Source organism: Mytilus californianus, unplaced genomic scaffold (genome assembly GCF_021869535.1).
Source record: "Mytilus californianus isolate M0D057914Y unplaced genomic scaffold, xbMytCali1.0.p SCAF_5, whole genome shotgun sequence".
Lineage (NCBI taxonomy): Eukaryota > Metazoa > Mollusca > Bivalvia > Mytilida > Mytilidae > Mytilus > Mytilus californianus.
In genome coordinates, this window is record NW_026262701.1 from 106911615 (window position 1) to 106932034 (window position 20420).

Below are 20420 nucleotides of genomic sequence, written 5' to 3' on the forward strand. Positions count from 1 at the left end.
TTAACATACAATATAGTACTCACATGCACTATCTATCAACAGTATTTTTCTATACCTACCGTCGGTGGTTAACATACAATATAGTACTCCTATATACCGTATATCAACAGTATTTGTCTATACCTACCGTCGGTGGTTAACATACAATACAGTGCTCCATTACACAGTCCATCAACAGTATTTTTCTATACCTACCGTCGGTGGTTAACATACCATATAGTACTCTTATATACCGTCTATCAACAGTATATGTCTATACCTACCGTCGGTAGTTAACATACCATATAGTACTCTTATATACCGTCTATCGACAGTATATGCATGTCTATACCTACCGTCGGTGGTTAACATACCGTATAGTACTCTTATATACCGTCTATCAACAGTATATGTCTATACCTACCGTCGGTGGTTAACATACAATATAGTACTCATATGCACTATCTATCAACAGTATTTTTCTATACCTACCGTCGGTGGTTAACATACAATATAGTACTCCTATATACCGTATATCAACAGTATTTGTCTATACCTACCGTCGGTGGTTAACACACAATACAGTGCTCCATTACACAGTCTATCAATAGTATTTTTCTATACCTACCGTCGGTGGTTAACATACCATCTAGTACTCTTATATACCGTCTATCAACAGTATATGTCTATACCTACCGTCGGTAGTTAACATACCATATAGTACTCTTATATACCGTCTATCGACAGTATATGTCTATACCTACCGTCGGTGGTTAACATACCGTATAGTACTCTTATATACCGTCTATCAACAGTATATGTCTATACCTACCGTCGGTGGTTAACATACAATATAGTACTCATATGCACTATCTATCAACAGTATTTTTCTATACCTACCGTCGGTGGTTAACATACAATATAGTACTCCTATATACCGTATATCAACAGTATTTGTCTATACCTACCGTCGGTGGTTAACACACAATACAGTGCTCCATTACACAGTCTATCAATAGTATTTTTCTATACCTACCGTCGGTGGTTAACATACCATCTAGTACTCTTATATACCGTCTATCAACAGAATATGTCTATACCTACCGTCGGTAGTTAACATACCATATAGTACTCTTATATACCGTCTATCGACAGTATATGTCTATACCTACCGTCGGTGGTTAACATACCGTATAGTACTCTTATATACCGTCTATCAACAGTATATGTCTATACCTACCGTCGGTGGTAAACATACAATATAGTACTCATATGCACTATCTATCAACAGTATTTTTCTATACCTACCGTCGGTGGTTAACATACAATATAGTACTCCTATATACCGTATATCAACAGTATTTGTCTATACCTACCGTCGGTGGTTAACATACAATACAGTGCTCCATTACACAGTCTATCAACAGTATTTTTCTATACCTACCGTCGGTGGTTAACATACCATATAGTACTCTTATATACCGTCTATCAACAGTATATGTCTATACCTACCGTCGGTAGTTAACATACCATATAGTACTCTTATATACCGTCTATCGACAGTATATGCATGTCTATACCTACCGTCGGTGGTTAACATACCGTATAGTACTCTTATATACCGTCTATCAACAGTATATGTCTATACCTACCGTCGGTGGTTAACATACAATATAGTACTCATATGCACTATCTATCAACAGTATTTTTCTATACCTACCGTCGGTGGTTAACATACAATATAGTACTCCTATATACCGTATATCAACAGTATTTGTCTATACCTACCGTCGGTGGTTAACACACAATACAGTGCTCCATTACACAGTCTATCAATAGTATTTTTCTATACCTACCGTCGGTGGTTAACATACCATCTAGTACTCTTATATACCGTCTATCAACAGTATATGTCTATACCTACCGTCGGTAGTTAACATACCATATAGTACTCTTATATACCGTCTATCGACAGTATATGTCTATACCTACCGTCGGTGGTTAACATACCGTATAGTACTCTTATATACCGTCTATCAACAGTATATGTCTATACCTACCGTCGGTGGTTAACATACAATATAGTACTCATATGCACTATCTATCAACAGTATTTTTCTATACCTACCGTCGGTGGTTAACATACAATATAGTACTCCTATATACCGTATATCAACAGTATTTGTCTATACCTACCGTCGGTGGTTAACACACAATACAGTGCTCCATTACACAGTCTATCAATAGTATTTTTCTATACCTACCGTCGGTGGTTAACATACCATCTAGTACTCTTATACACCGTCTATCAACAGTATATGTCTATACCTACCGTCGGTAGTTAACATACCATATAGTACTCTTATATACCGTCTATCGACAGTATATGTCTATACCTACCGTCGGTGGTTAACATACCGTATAGTACTCTTATATACCGTCTATCAACAGTATATGTCTATACCTACCGTCGGTGGTTAACATACAATATAGTACTCATATGCACTATCTATCAACAGTATTTTTCTATACCTACCGTCGGTGGTTAACATACAATATAGTACTCCTATATACCGTATATCAACAGTATTTGTCTATACCTACCGTCGGTGGTTAACATACAATACAGTGCTCCATTACACAGTCTATCAACAGTATTTTTCTATACCTACCGTCGGTGGTTAACATACCATATAGTACTCTTATATACCGTCTATCAACAGTATATGTCTATACCTACCGTCGGTAGTTAACATACCATATAGTACTCTTATATACCGTCTATCGACAGTATATGCATGTCTATACCTACCGTCGGTGGTTAACATACCGTATAGTACTCTTATATACCGTCTATCAACAGTATATGTCTATACCTACCGTCGGTGGTTAACATACAATATAGTACTCATATGCACTATCTATCAACAGTATTTTTCTATACCTACCGTCGGTGGTTAACATACAATATAGTACTCCTATATACCGTATATCAACAGTATTTGTCTATACCTACCGTCGGTGGTTAACACACAATACAGTGCTCCATTACACAGTCTATCAATAGTATTTTTCTATACCTACCGTCGGTGGTTAACATACCATCTAGTACTCTTATATACCGTCTATCAACAGTATATGTCTATACCTACCGTCGGTAGTTAACATACCATATAGTACTCTTATATACCGTCTATCGACAGTATATGTCTATACCTACCGTCGGTGGTTAACATACCGTATAGTACTCTTATATACCGTCTATCAACAGTATATGTCTATACCTACCGTCGGTGGTTAACATACAATATAGTACTCATATGCACTATCTATCAACAGTATTTTTCTATACCTACCGTCGGTGGTTAACATACAATATAGTACTCCTATATACCGTATATCAACAGTATTTGTCTATACCTACCGTCGGTGGTTAACACACAATACAGTGCTCCATTACACAGTCTATCAATAGTATTTTTCTATACCTACCGTCGGTGGTTAACATACCATCTAGTACTCTTATATACCGTCTATCAACAGAATATGTCTATACCTACCGTCGGTAGTTAACATACCATATAGTACTCTTATATACCGTCTATCGACAGTATATGTCTATACCTACCGTCGGTGGTTAACATACCGTATAGTACTCTTATATACCGTCTATCAACAGTATATGTCTATACCTACCGTCGGTGGTAAACATACAATATAGTACTCATATGCACTATCTATCAACAGTATTTTTCTATACCTACCGTCGGTGGTTAACATACAATATAGTACTCCTATATACCGTATATCAACAGTATTTGTCTATACCTACCGTCGGTGGTTAACATACAATACAGTGCTCCATTACACAGTCTATCAACAGTATTTTTCTATACCTACCGTCGGTGGTTAACATACCATATAGTACTCTTATATACCGTCTATCAACAGTATATGTCTATACCTACCGTCGGTAGTTAACATACCATATAGTACTCTTATATACCGTCTATCGACAGTATATGCATGTCTATACCTACCGTCGGTGGTTAACATACCGTATAGTACTCTTATATACCGTCTATCAACAGTATATGTCTATACCTACCGTCGGTGGTTAACATACAATATAGTACTCATATGCACTATCTATCAACAGTATTTTTCTATACCTACCGTCGGTGGTTAACATACAATATAGTACTCCTATATACCGTATATCAACAGTATTTGTCTATACCTACCGTCGGTGGTTAACACACAATACAGTGCTCCATTACACAGTCTATCAATAGTATTTTTCTATACCTACCGTCGGTGGTTAACATACCATCTAGTACTCTTATATACCGTCTATCAACAGTATATGTCTATACCTACCGTCGGTAGTTAACATACCATATAGTACTCTTATATACCGTCTATCGACAGTATATGTCTATACCTACCGTCGGTGGTTAACATACCGTATAGTACTCTTATATACCGTCTATCAACAGTATATGTCTATACCTACCGTCGGTGGTTAACATACAATATAGTACTCATATGCACTATCTATCAACAGTATTTTTCTATACCTACCGTCGGTGGTTAACATACAATATAGTACTCCTATATACCGTATATCAACAGTATTTGTCTATACCTACCGTCGGTGGTTAACACACAATACAGTGCTCCATTACACAGTCTATCAATAGTATTTTTCTATACCTACCGTCGGTGGTTAACATACCATCTAGTACTCTTATACACCGTCTATCAACAGTATATGTCTATACCTACCGTCGGTAGTTAACATACCATATAGTACTCTTATATACCGTCTATCGACAGTATATGTCTATACCTACCGTCGGTGGTTAACATACCGTATAGTACTCTTATATACCGTCTATCAACAGTATATGTCTATACCTACCGTCGGTGGTTAACATACAATATAGTACTCATATGCACTATCTATCAACAGTATTTTTCTATACCTACCGTCGGTGGTTAACATACAATATAGTACTCCTATATACCGTATATCAACAGTATTTGTCTATACCTACCGTCGGTGGTTAACATACAATACAGTGCTCCATTACACAGTCTATCAACAGTATTTTTCTATACCTACCGTCGGTGGTTAACATACCATATAGTACTCTTATATACCGTCTATCAACAGTATATGTCTATACCTACCGTCGGTAGTTAACATACCATATAGTACTCTTATATACCGTCTATCGACAGTATATGCATGTCTATACCTACCGTCGGTGGTTAACATACCGTATAGTACTCTTATATACCGTCTATCAACAGTATATGTCTATACCTACCGTCGGTGGTTAACATACAATATAGTACTCATATGCACTATCTATCAACAGTATTTTTCTATACCTACCGTCGGTGGTTAACATACAATATAGTACTCCTATATACCGTATATCAACAGTATTTGTCTATACCTACCGTCGGTGGTTAACACACAATACAGTGCTCCATTACACAGTCTATCAATAGTATTTTTCTATACCTACCGTCGGTGGTTAACATACCATCTAGTACTCTTATATACCGTCTATCAACAGTATATGTCTATACCTACCGTCGGTAGTTAACATACCATATAGTACTCTTATATACCGTCTATCGACAGTATATGTCTATACCTACCGTCGGTGGTTAACATACCGTATAGTACTCTTATATACCGTCTATTAACAGTATATGTCTATACCTACCGTCGGTGGTTAACATACAATATAGTACTCATATGCACTATCTATCAACAGTATTTTTCTATACCTACCGTCGGTGGTTAACATACAATATAGTACTCCTATATACCGTATATCAACAGTATTTGTCTATACCTACCGTCGGTGGTTAACACACAATACAGTGCTCCATTACACAGTCTATCAATAGTATTTTTCTATACCTACCGTCGGTGGTTAACATACCATCTAGTACTCTTATATACCGTCTATCAACAGTATATGTCTATACCTACCGTCGGTAGTTAACATACCATATAGTACTCTTATATACCGTCTATCGACAGTATATGTCTATACCTACCGTCGGTGGTTAACATACCGTATAGTACTCTTATATACCGTCTATCAACAGTATATGTCTATACCTACCGTCGGTGGTTAACATACAATATAGTACTCATATGCACTATCTATCAACAGTATTTTTCTATACCTACCGTCGGTGGTTAACATACAATATAGTACTCCTATATACCGTATATCAACAGTATTTGTCTATACCTACCGTCGGTGGTTAACATACAATACAGTGCTCCATTACACAGTCTATCAACAGTATTTTTCTATACCTACCGTCGGTGGTTAACATACCATATAGTAGTCTTATATACCGTCTATCAACAGTATATGTCTATACCTACCGTCGGTAGTTAACATACCATATAGTACTCTTATATACCGTCTATCGACAGTATATGCATGTCTATACCTACCGTCGGTGGTTAACATACCGTATAGTACTCTTATATACCGTCTATCAACAGTATATGTCTATACCTACCGTCGGTGGTTAACATACAATATAGTACTCATATGCACTATCTATCAACAGTATTTTTCTATACCTACCGTCGGTGGTTAACATACAATATAGTACTCCTATATACCGTATATCAACAGTATTTGTCTATACCTACCGTCGGTGGTTAACACACAATACAGTGCTCCATTACACAGTCTATCAATAGTATTATTCTATACCTACCGTCGGTGGTTAACATACCATCTAGTACTCTTATACACCGTCTATCAACAGTATATGTCTATACCTACCGTCGGTAGTTAACATACCATATAGTACTCTTATATACCGTCTATCGACAGTATATGTCTATACCTACCGTCGGTGGTTAACATACCGTATAGTACTCTTATATACCGTCTATCAACAGTATATGTCTATACCTACCGTCGGTGGTTAACATACAATATAGTACTCATATGCACTATCTATCAACAGTATTTTTCTATACCTACCGTCGGTGGTTAACATACAATATAGTACTCCTATATACCGTATATCAACAGTATTTGTCTATACCTACCGTCGGTGGTTAACATACAATACAGTGCTCCATTACACAGTCTATCAACAGTATTTTTCTATACCTACCGTCGGTGGTTAACATACCATATAGTACTCTTATATACCGTCTATCAACAGTATATGTCTATACCTACCGTCGGTAGTTAACATACCATATAGTACTCTTATATACCGTCTATCGACAGTATATGCATGTCTATACCTACCGTCGGTGGTTAACATACCGTATAGTACTCTTATATACCGTCTATCAACAGTATATGTCTATACCTACCGTCGGTGGTTAACATACAATATAGTACTCATATGCACTATCTATCAACAGTATTTTTCTATACCTACCGTCGGTGGTTAACATACAATATAGTACTCCTATATACCGTATATCAACAGTATTTGTCTATACCTACCGTCGGTGGTTAACACACAATACAGTGCTCCATTACACAGTCTATCAATAGTATTTTTCTATACCTACCGTCGGTGGTTAACATACCATCTAGTACTCTTATATACCGTCTATCAACAGTATATGTCTATACCTACCGTCGGTAGTTAACATACCATATAGTACTCTTATATACCGTCTATCGACAGTATATGTCTATACCTACCGTCGGTGGTTAACATACCGTATAGTACTCTTATATACCGTCTATCAACAGTATATGTCTATACCTACCGTCGGTGGTTAACATACAATATAGTACTCATATGCACTATCTATCAACAGTATTTTTCTATACCTACCGTCGGTGGTTAACATACAATATAGTACTCCTATATACCGTATATCAACAGTATTTGTCTATACCTACCGTCGGTGGTTAACACACAATACAGTGCTCCATTACACAGTCTATCAATAGTATTTTTCTATACCTACCGTCGGTGGTTAACATACCATCTAGTACTCTTATATACCGTCTATCAACAGTATATGTCTATACCTACCGTCGGTAGTTAACATACCATATAGTACTCTTATATACCGTCTATCGACAGTATATGTCTATACCTACCGTCGGTGGTTAACATACCGTATAGTACTCTTATATACCGTCTATCAACAGTATATGTCTATACCTACCGTCGGTGGTTAACATACAATATAGTACTCATATGCACTATCTATCAACAGTATTTTTCTATACCTACCGTCGGTGGTTAACATACAATATAGTACTCCTATATACCGTATATCAACAGTATTTGTCTATACCTACCGTCGGTGGTTAACATACAATACAGTGCTCCATTACACAGTCTATCAACAGTATTTTCTATACCTACCGTCGGTGGTTAACATACCATATAGTACTCTTATATACCGTCTATCAACAGTATATGTCTATACCTACCGTCGGTAGTTAACATACCATATAGTACTCTTATATACCGTCTATCGACAGTATATGCATGTCTATACCTACCGTCGGTGGTTAACATACCGTATAGTACTCTTATATACCGTCTATCAACAGTATATGTCTATACCTACCGTCGGTGGTTAACATACAATATAGTACTCATATGCACTATCTATCAACAGTATTTTTCTATACCTACCGTCGGTGGTTAACATACAATATAGTACTCCTATATACCGTATATCAACAGTATTTGTCTATACCTACCGTCGGTGGTTAACACACAATACAGTGCTCCATTACACAGTCTATCAATAGTATTTTTCTATACCTACCGTCGGTGGTTAACATACCATCTAGTACTCTTATATACCGTCTATCAACAGTATATGTCTATACCTACCGTCGGTAGTTAACATACCATATAGTACTCTTATATACCGTCTATCGACAGTATATGCATGTCTATACCTACCGTCGGTGGTTAACATACCGTATAGTACTCTTATATACCGTCTATCAACAGTATATGTCTATACCTACCGTCGGTGGTTAACATACAATATAGTACTCATATGCACTATCTATCAACAGTATTTTTCTATACCTACCGTCGGTGGTTAACATACAATATAGTACTCCTATATACCGTATATCAACAGTATTTGTCTATACCTACCGTCGGTGGTTAACATACAATACAGTGCTCCATTACACAGTCTATCAACAGTATTTTTCTATACCTACCGTCGGTGGTTAACATACCATATAGTACTCTTATATACCGTCTATCAACAGTATATGTCTATACCTACCGTCGGTAGTTAACATACCATATAGTACTCTTATATACCGTCTATCGACAGTATATGCATGTCTATACCTACCGTCGGTGGTTAACATACCGTATAGTACTCTTATATACCGTCTATCAACAGTATATGTCTATACCTACCGTCGGTGGTTAACATACAATATAGTACTCATATGCACTATCTATCAACAGTATTTTTCTATACCTACCGTCGGTGGTTAACATACAATATAGTACTCCTATATACCGTATATCAACAGTATTTGTCTATACCTACCGTCGGTGGTTAACACACAATACAGTGCTCCATTACACAGTCTATCAATAGTATTTTTCTATACCTACCGTCGGTGGTTAACATACCATCTAGTACTCTTATATACCGTCTATCAACAGTATATGTCTATACCTACCGTCGGTAGTTAACATACCATATAGTACTCTTATATACCGTCTATCGACAGTATATGTCTATACCTACCGTCGGTGGTTAACATACCGTATAGTACTCTTATATACCGTCTATCAACAGTATATGTCTATACCTACCGTCGGTGGTTAACATACAATATAGTACTCATATGCACTATCTATCAACAGTATTTTTCTATACCTACCGTCGGTGGTTAACATACAATATAGTACTCCTATATACCGTATATCAACAGTATTTGTCTATACCTACCGTCGGTGGTTAACACACAATACAGTGCTCCATTACACAGTCTATCAATAGTATTTTTCTATACCTACCGTCGGTGGTTAACATACCATCTAGTACTCTTATATACCGTCTATCAACAGTATATGTCTATACCTACCGTCGGTAGTTAACATACCATATAGTACTCTTATATACCGTCTATCGACAGTATATGTCTATACCTACCGTCGGTGGTTAACATACCGTATAGTACTCTTATATACCGTCTATCAACAGTATATGTCTATACCTACCGTCGGTGGTTAACATACAATATAGTACTCATATGCACTATCTATCAACAGTATTTTTCTATACCTACCGTCGGTGGTTAACATACAATATAGTACTCCTATATACCGTATATCAACAGTATTTGTCTATACCTACCGTCGGTGGTTAACATACAATACAGTGCTCCATTACACAGTCTATCAACAGTATTTTTCTATACCTACCGTCGGTGGTTAACATACCATATAGTAGTCTTATATACCGTCTATCAACAGTATATGTCTATACCTACCGTCGGTAGTTAACATACCATATAGTACTCTTATATACCGTCTATCGACAGTATATGCATGTCTATACCTACCGTCGGTGGTTAACATACCGTATAGTACTCTTATATACCGTCTATCAACAGTATATGTCTATACCTACCGTCGGTGGTTAACATACAATATAGTACTCATATGCACTATCTATCAACAGTATTTTTCTATACCTACCGTCGGTGGTTAACATACAATATAGTACTCCTATATACCGTATATCAACAGTATTTGTCTATACCTACCGTCGGTGGTTAACACACAATACAGTGCTCCATTACACAGTCTATCAATAGTATTTTTCTATACCTACCGTCGGTGGTTAACATACCATCTAGTACTCTTATATACCGTCTATCAACAGTATATGTCTATACCTACCGTCGGTAGTTAACATACCATATAGTACTCTTATATACCGTCTATCGACAGTATATGTCTATACCTACCGTCGGTGGTTAACATACCGTATAGTACTCTTATATACCGTCTATCAACAGTATATGTCTATACCTACCGTCGGTGGTTAACATACAATATAGTACTCATATGCACTATCTATCAACAGTATTTTTCTATACCTACCGTCGGTGGTTAACATACAATATAGTACTCCTATATACCGTATATCAACAGTATTTGTCTATACCTACCGTCGGTGGTTAACACACAATACAGTGCTCCATTACACAGTCTATCAATAGTATTTTTCTATACCTACCGTCGGTGGTTAACATACCATCTAGTACTCTTATATACTGTCTATCAACAGTATATGTCTATACCTACCGTCGGTAGTTAACATACCATATAGTACTCTTATATACCGTCTATCGACAGTATATGTCTATACCTACCGTCGGTGGTTAACATACCGTATAGTACTCTTATATACCGTCTATCAACAGTATATGTCTATACCTACCGTCGGTGGTTAACATACAATATAGTACTCATATGCACTATCTATCAACAGTATTTTTCTATACCTACCGTCGGTGGTTAACATACAATATAGTACTCCTATATACCGTATATCAACAGTATTTGTCTATACCTACCGTCGGTGGTTAACATACAATACAGTGCTCCATTACACAGTCTATCAACAGTATTTTTCTATACCTACCGTCGGTGGTTAACATACCATATAGTAGTCTTATATACCGTCTATCAACAGTATATGTCTATACCTACCGTCGGTAGTTAACATACCATATAGTACTCTTATATACCGTCTATCGACAGTATATGCATGTCTATACCTACCGTCGGTGGTTAACATACCGTATAGTACTCTTATATACCGTCTATCAACAGTATATGTCTATACCTACCGTCGGTGGTTAACATACAATATAGTACTCATATGCACTATCTATCAACAGTATTTTTCTATACCTACCGTCGGTGGTTAACATACAATATAGTACTCCTATATACCGTATATCAACAGTATTTGTCTATACCTACCGTCGGTGGTTAACACACAATACAGTGCTCCATTACACAGTCTATCAATAGTATTTTTCTATACCTACCGTCGGTGGTTAACATACCATCTAGTACTCTTATATACCGTCTATCAACAGTATATGTCTATACCTACCGTCGGTAGTTAACATACCATATAGTACTCTTATATACCGTCTATCGACAGTATATGTCTGTACCTACCGTCGGTGGTTAACATACCGTATAGTACTCTTATATACCGTCTATCAACAGTATATGTCTATACCTACCGTCGGTGGTTAACATACAATATAGTACTCATATGCACTATCTATCAACAGTATTTTTCTATACCTACCGTCGGTGGTTAACATACAATATAGTACTCCTATATACCGTATATCAACAGTATTTGTCTATACCTACCGTCGGTGGTTAACACACAATACAGTGCTCCATTACACAGTCTATCAATAGTATTTTTCTATACCTACCGTCGGTGGTTAACATACCATCTAGTACTCTTATATACCGTCTATCAACAGTATATGTCTATACCTACCGTCGGTAGTTAACATACCATATAGTACTCTTATATACCGTCTATCGACAGTATATGTCTATACCTACCGTCGGTGGTTAACATACCGTATAGTACTCTTATATACCGTCTATCAACAGTATATGTCTATACCTACCGTCGGTGGTTAACATACAATATAGTACTCATATGCACTATCTATCAACAGTATTTTTCTATACCTACCGTCGGTGGTTAACATACAATATAGTACTCCTATATACCGTATATCAACAGTATTTGTCTATACCTACCGTCGGTGGTTAACATACAATACAGTGCTCCATTACACAGTCTATCAACAGTATTTTTCTATACCTACCGTCGGTGGTTAACATGCCATATAGTAGTCTTATATACCGTCTATCAACAGTATATGTCTATACCTACCGTCGGTAGTTAACATACCATATAGTACTCTTATATACCGTCTATCGACAGTATATGCATGTCTATACCTACCGTCGGTGGTTAACATACCGTATAGTACTCTTATATACCGTCTATCAACAGTATATGTCTATACCTACCGTCGGTGGTTAACATACAATATAGTACTCATATGCACTATCTATCAACAGTATTTTTCTATACCTACCGTCGGTGGTTAACATACAATATAGTACTCCTATATACCGTATATCAACAGTATTTGTCTATACCTACCGTCGGTGGTTAACACACAATACAGTGCTCCATTACACAGTCTATCAATAGTATTTTTCTATACCTACCGTCGGTGGTTAACATACCATCTAGTACTCTTATATACCGTCTATCAACAGTATATGTCTATACCTACCGTCGGTAGTTAACATACCATATAGTACTCTTATATACCGTCTATCGACAGTATATGTCTATACCTACCGTCGGTGGTTAACATACCGTATAGTACTCTTATATACCGTCTATCAACAGTATATGTCTATACCTACCGTCGGTGGTTAACATACAATATAGTACTCATATGCACTATCTATCAACAGTATTTTTCTATACCTACCGTCGGTGGTTAACATACAATATAGTACTCCTATATACCGTATATCAACAGTATTTGTCTATACCTACCGTCGGTGGTTAACACACAATACAGTGCTCCATTACACAGTCTATCAATAGTATTTTTCTATACCTACCGTCGGTGGTTAACATACCATCTAGTACTCTTATATACCGTCTATCAACAGTATATGTCTATACCTACCGTCGGTAGTTAACATACCATATAGTACTCTTATATACCGTCTATCGACAGTATATGTCTATACCTACCGTCGGTGGTTAACATACCGTATAGTACTCTTATATACCGTCTATCAACAGTATATGTCTATACCTACCGTCGGTGGTTAACATACAATATAGTACTCATATGCACTATCTATCAACAGTATTTTTCTATACCTACCGTCGGTGGTTAACATACAATATAGTACTCCTATATACCGTATATCAACAGTATTTGTCTATACCTACCGTCGGTGGTTAACATACAATACAGTGCTCCATTACACAGTCTATCAACAGTATTTTCTATACCTACCGTCGGTGGTTAACATACCATATAGTACTCTTATATACCGTCTATCAACAGTATATGTCTATACCTACCGTCGGTAGTTAACATACCATATAGTACTCTTATATACCGTCTATCGACAGTATATGCATGTCTATACCTACCGTCGGTGGTTAACATACCGTATAGTACTCTTATATACCGTCTATCAACAGTATATGTCTATACCTACCGTCGGTGGTTAACATACAATATAGTACTCATATGCACTATCTATCAACAGTATTTTTCTATACCTACCGTCGGTGGTTAACATACAATATAGTACTCCTATATACCGTATATCAACAGTATTTGTCTATACCTACCGTCGGTGGTTAACACACAATACAGTGCTCCATTACACAGTCTATCAATAGTATTTTTCTATACCTACCGTCGGTGGTTAACATACCATCTAGTACTCTTATATACCGTCTATCAACAGTATATGTCTATACCTACCGTCGGTAGTTAACATACCATATAGTACTCTTATATACCGTCTATCGACAGTATATGTCTATACCTACCGTCGGTGGTTAACATACCGTATAGTACTCTTATATACCGTCTATCAACAGTATATGTCTATACCTACCGTCGGTGGTTAACATACAATATAGTACTCATATGCACTATCTATCAACAGTATTTTTCTATACCTACCGTCGGTGGTTAACATACAATATAGTACTTCTATATACCGTATATCAACAGTATTTGTCTATACCTACCGTCGGTGGTTAACACACAATACAGTGCTCCATTACACAGTCTATCAATAGTATTTTTCTATACCTACCGTCGGTGGTTAACATACCATCTAGTACTCTTATATACCGTCTATCAACAGTATATGTCTATACCTACCGTCGGTAGTTAACATACCATATAGTACTCTTATATACCGTCTATCGACAGTATATGTCTATACCTACCGTCGGTGGTTAACATACCGTATAGTACTCTTATATACCGTCTATCAACAGTATATGTCTATACCTACCGTCGGTGGTTAACATACAATATAGTACTCATATGCACTATCTATCAACAGTATTTTTCTATACCTACCGTCGGTGGTTAACATACAATATAGTACTCCTATATACCGTATATCAACAGTATTTGTCTATACCTACCGTCGGTGGTTAACACACAATACAGTGCTCCATTACACAGTCTATCAATAGTATTTTTCTATACCTACCGTCGGTGGTTAACATACCATCTAGTACTCTTATATACCGTCTATCAACAGTATATGTCTATACCTACCGTCGGTAGTTAACATACCATATAGTACTCTTATATACCGTCTATCGACAGTATATGTCTATACCTACCGTCGGTGGTTAACATACCGTATAGTACTCTTATATACCGTCTATCAACAGTATATGTCTATACCTACCGTCGGTGGTTAACATACAATATAGTACTCATATGCACTATCTATCAACAGTATTTTTCTATACCTACCGTCGGTGGTTAACATACAATATAGTACTCCTATATACCGTATATCAACAGTATTTGTCTATACCTACCGTCGGTGGTTAACATACAATACAGTGCTCCATTACACAGTCTATCAACAGTATTTTTCTATACCTACCGTCGGTGGTTAACATACCATATAGTACTCTTATATACCGTCTATCAACAGTATATGTCTATACCTACCGTCGGTAGTTAACATACCATATAGTACTCTTATATACCGTCTATCGACAGTATATGCATGTCTATACCTACCGTCGGTGGTTAACATACCGTATAGTACTCTTATATACCGTCTATCAACAGTATATGTCTATACCTACCGTCGGTGGTTAACATACAATATAGTACTCATATGCACTATCTATCAACAGTATTTTTCTATACCTACCGTCGGTGGTTAACATACAATATAGTACTCCTATATACCGTATATCAACAGTATTTGTCTATACCTACCGTCGGTGGTTAACACACAATACAGTGCTCCATTACACAGTCTATCAATAGTATTTTTCTATACCTACCGTCGGTGGTTAACATACCATCTAGTACTCTTATATACCGTCTATCAACAGTATATGTCTATACCTACCGTCGGTAGTTAACATACCATATAGTACTCTTATATACCGTCTATCGACAGTATATGTCTATACCTACCGTCGGTGGTTAACATACCGTATAGTACTCTTATATACCGTCTATCAACAGTATATGTCTATACCTACCGTCGGTGGTTAACATACAATATAGTACTCATATGCACTATCTATCAACAGTATTTTTCTATACCTACCGTCGGTGGTTAACATACAATATAGTACTCCTATATACCGTATATCAACAGTATTTGTCTATACCTACCGTCGGTGGTTAACACACAATACAGTGCTCCATTACACAGTCTATCAATAGTATTTTTCTATACCTACCGTCGGTGGTTAACATACCATATAGTACTCTTATATACCGTCTATCAACAGTATATGTCTATACCTACCGTCGGTAGTTAACATACCATATAGTACTCTTATATACCGTCTATCGACAGTATATGTCTATACCTACCGTCGGTGGTTAACATACCGTATAGTACTCTTATATACCGTCTATCAACAGTATATGTCTATACCTACCGTCGGTGGTTAACATACAATATAGTACTCATATGCACTATCTATCAACAGTATTTTTCTATACCTACCGTCGGTGGTTAACATACAATATAGTACTCCTATATACCGTATATCAACAGTATTTGTCTATACCTACCGTCGGTGGTTAACATACAATACAGTGCTCCATTACACAGTCTATCAACAGTATTTTTCTATACCTACCGTCGGTGGTTAACATACCATATAGTAGTCTTATATACCGTCTATCAACAGTATATGTCTATACCTACCGTCGGTAGTTAACATACCATATAGTACTCTTATATACCGTCTATCGACAGTATATGCATGTCTATACCTACCGTCGGTGGTTAACATACCGTATAGTACTCTTATATACCGTCTATCAACATTATATGTCTATACCTACCGTCGGTGGTTAACATACAATATAGTACTCATATGCACTATCTATCAACAGTATTTTTCTATACCTACCGTCGGTGGTTAACATACAATATAGTACTCCTATATACCGTATATCAACAGTATTTGTCTATACCTACCGTCGGTGGTTAACACACAATACAGTGCTCCATTACACAGTCTATCAATAGTATTTTTCTATACCTACCGTCGGTGGTTAACATACCATCTAGTACTCTTATATACCGTCTATCAACAGTATATGTCTATACCTACCGTCGGTAGTTAACATAACATATAGTACTCTTATATACCGTCTATCGACAGTATATGTCTATACCTACCGTCGGTGGTTAACATACCGTATAGTACTCTTATATACCGTCTATCAACAGTATATGTCTATACCTACCGTCGGTGGTTAACATACAATATAGTACTCATATGCACTATCTATCAACAGTATTTTTCTATACCTACCGTCGGTGGTTAACATACAATATAGTACTCCTATATACCGTATATCAACAGTATTTGTCTATACCTACCGTCGGTGGTTAACACACAATACAGTGCTCCATTACACAGTCTATCAATAGTATTTTTCTATACCTACCGTCGGTGGTTAACATACCATCTAGTACTCTTATATACCGTCTATCAACAGTATATGTCTATACCTACCGTCGGTAGTTAACATACCATATAGTACTCTTATATACCGTCTATCGACAGTATATGTCTATACCTACCGTCGGTGGTTAACATACCGTATAGTACTCTTATATACCGTCTATCAACAGTATATGTCTATACCTACCGTCGGTGGTTAACATACAATATAGTACTCATATGCACTATCTATCAACAGTATTTTTCTATACCTACCGTCGGTGGTTAACATACAATATAGTACTCCTATATACCGTATATCAACAGTATTTGTCTATACCTACCGTCGGTGGTTAACATACAATACAGTGCTCCATTACACAGTCTATCAACAGTATTTTTCTATACCTACCGTCGGTGGTTAACATACCATATAGTAGTCTTATATACCGTCTATCAACAGTATATGTCTATACCTACCGTCGGTAGTTAACATACCATATAGTACTCTTATATACCGTCTATCGACAGTATATGCATGTCTATACCTACCGTCGGTGGTTAACATACCGTATAGTACTCTTATATACCGTCTATCAACAGTATATGTCTATACCTACCGTCGGTGGTTAACATACAATATAGTACTCATATGCACTATCTATCAACAGTATTTTTCTATACCTACCGTCGGTGGTTAACATACAATATAGTACTCCTATATACCGTATATCAACAGTATTTGTCTATACCTACCGTCGGTGGTTAACATACAATACAGTGCTCCATTACACAGTCTATCAACAGTATTTTTCTATACCTACCGTCGGTGGTTAACATACCATATAGTAGTCTTATATACCGTCTATCAACAGTATATGTCTATACCTACCGTCGGTAGTTAACATACCATATAGTACTCTTATATACCGTCTATCGACAGTATATGCATGTCTATACCTACCGTCGGTGGTTAACATACCGTATAGTACTCTTATATACCGTCTATCAACATTATATGTCTATACCTACCGTCGGTGGTTAACATACAATATAGTACTCATATGCACTATCTATCAACAGTATTTTTCTATACCTACCGTCGGTGGTTAACATACAATATAGTACTCCTATATACCGTATATCAACAGTATTTGTCTATACCTACCGTCGGTGGTTAACACACAATACAGTGCTCCATTACACAGTCTATCAATAGTATTTTTCTATACCTACCGTCGGTGGTTAACATACCATCTAGTACTCTTATATACCGTCTATCAACAGTATATGTCTATACCTACCGTCGGTAGTTAACATACCATATAGTACTCTTATATACCGTCTATCGACAGTATATGTCTATACCTACCGTCGGTGGTTAACATACCGTATAGTACTCTTATATACCGTCTATCAACAGTATATGTCTATACCTACCGTCGGTGGTTAACATACAATATAGTACTCATATGCACTATCTATCAACAGTATTTTTCTATACCTACCGTCGGTGGTTAACATACAATATAGTACTCCTATATACCGTATATCAACAGTATTTGTCTATACCTACCGTCGGTGGTTAACACACAATACAGTGCTCCATTACACAGTCTATCAATAGTATTTTTCTATACCTACCGTCGGTGGTTAACATACCATCTAGTACTCTTATATACCGTCTATCAACAGTATATGTCTATACCTACCGTCGGTAGTTAACATACCATATAGTACTCTTATATACCGTCTATCGACAGTATATGTCTATACCTACCGTCGGTGGTTAACATACCGTATAGTACTCTTATATACCGTCTATCAACAGTATATGTCTATACCTACCGTCGGTGGTTAACATACAATATAGTACTCATATGCACTATCTATCAACAGTATTTTTCTATACCTACCGTCGGTGGTTAACATACAATATAGTACTCCTATATACCGTATATCAACAGTATTTGTCTATACCTACCGTCGGTGGTTAACATACAATACAGTGCTCCATTACACAGTCTATCAACAGTATTTTTCTATACCTACCGTCGGTGGTTAACATACCATATAGTAGTCTTATATACCGTCTATCAACAGTATATGTCTATACCTACCGTCGGTAGTTAACATACCATATAGTACTCTTATATACCGTCTATCGACAGTATATGTCTATACCTACCGTCGGTGGTTAACATACCGTATAGTACTCTTATATACCGTCTATCAACAGTATATGTCTATACCTACCGTCGGTGGTTAACATACAATATAGTACTCATATGCACTATCTATCAACAGTATTTTTCTATACCTACCGTCGGTGGTTAACATACAATATAGTACTCCTATATACCGTATATCAACAGTATTTGTCTATACCTACCGTCGGTGGTTAACACACAATACAGTGCTCCATTACACAGTCTATCAATAGTATTTTTCTATACCTACCGTCGGTGGTTAACATACCATCTAGTACTCTTATATACCGTCTATCAACAGTATATGTCTATACCTACCGTCGGTAGTTAACATACCATATAGTACTCTTATATACCGTCTATCGACAGTATATGTCTATACCTACCGTCGGTGGTTAACATACCGTATAGTA